The 1,442-nt window shown below is 40.8% G+C and overlaps 1 protein-coding gene across 4 annotated transcripts in view; it reads left to right on the forward strand.

Annotated features, from left to right (window-relative positions):
- EXD3 (exonuclease 3'-5' domain containing 3) overlaps nucleotides 1–1,442 on the forward strand; it is a 525,078-nt gene that overhangs the window by 225,695 nt on the left and 297,941 nt on the right. The window lies entirely within an intron of this gene.

Here is a 1,442-nt window from a genome sequence, read left to right on the forward strand (position 1 = left end):
AGGTATCATTTTGGAACCAAGAGTTCTAGTTCTTTGTATATATGTACCCTGGGATTTTTGCTGACACAGCTAGGTTGGTCAAGAAGATTATATTTTTCACACTCCTAACCAGCACAGCAATGCTGGCCAGATTTTTTGCACAAATCAGATCTATCAGAGATTTCTGGTTACTCATTATTTCTTTTTATTATATAATTTATGTCACTTTTATGATAACCACAGTGGCTGCAATTACTAGGAAAGCAGGCAGTGTCGCCACAGGTTAATCACCACAATAAGAATACCATCCTGTGGACGTTTTCTCTGTGGCACTTGTAATCCAAATGCCACAGCCTCAGAAGACAGTGCCCTGTATAGTGAATACAAAGTTAACAAGTCCAAATTTTGTGTTCCCTTTGTTTTATATTTGCATTCCCAATGTTTCATTGCTGTTCCGAGGCATTTAAAGATACTACCTATCACTACAAAGCCTCCCTTTGGGGGGAATTCGTAGCAGCTGGCACAATGGTGATAATTTACTCAATTATGTTAAGAAACCAGATTAAAATTTCAAATAATGGAATATTTAAGGATGTTTCCCATGACAGAACAAATTAATCACTTTGGCTTTGGTTTAGTGCACAGTAGGAACGTCTTGTCTTTTATGAAGGTAGGAAGTTCCTTACCAATAAGAGGTTAATTAAGTAATTAATTATTGTGTGCAGAGTGTGGACCTACTTTATAATAGGAGTCATTTGCATTATACCTTTCTGGTGGGATTACTTTAATGTTACAGAGATTTTAAAACTACAGCTATGTGGAATGTGTCTCAAAGTGGATCCTCCATTTATCTGTAGCCAGTGTCATAAGCAGAGGATGTGTGGCTATGTGCAAAGTTGGTGTAAGGCTGGAGACACACATGCACACGCCTTTACCCAAGGATCTGGCTCCAGGAGTTCTGTGATTAACCACAATCTCATTTTTTAAATAAAGCCTTTTTGACCCTCTTGTGAAGAAAAGCTTGAAGACATGAACCTCATGGAGCTGATACTCTAGAGGCCTTTTTTCTGTTCATGCATTACCCTGATTCTGTTTATTTTGTTAGCATCAGAGAGAAAATGGATGTGCTGGTCGTCACCTGCTGTAAGCACATTGTCTTGTAGCATGCTGATTGCATGCACTCCTCTCTCTGCTGTGTTCTTGTTGTCAGACAAGGTGGAGTGCCCTGATCAAATGCTCTCCAGGAGCAGTTCCACTGGACAGGAGCCCAGTAAGGTATACTAGTGGGACATGTATGAGTTGGCTGCTGGTAGATGTAGCAAAAACAGGTTTGCTTTTCAAGGAGGAGAGATGCATTCATAGTTTCATAGTTGGTAGGGTTGGACGGGACCTGAGCAGATCATCAAGTCCGACCCCCTGCCATGGCAGGAAAGAGTACTGGGGTTAAATGACCCCAGCAAGGT

This window comes from Gavialis gangeticus, unplaced genomic scaffold (genome assembly GCF_001723915.1).
Source record: "Gavialis gangeticus isolate Ggan-Ray unplaced genomic scaffold, GavGan_comp1, whole genome shotgun sequence".
In the NCBI taxonomy this organism is placed as follows: Eukaryota; Metazoa; Chordata; order Crocodylia; family Gavialidae; genus Gavialis; species Gavialis gangeticus.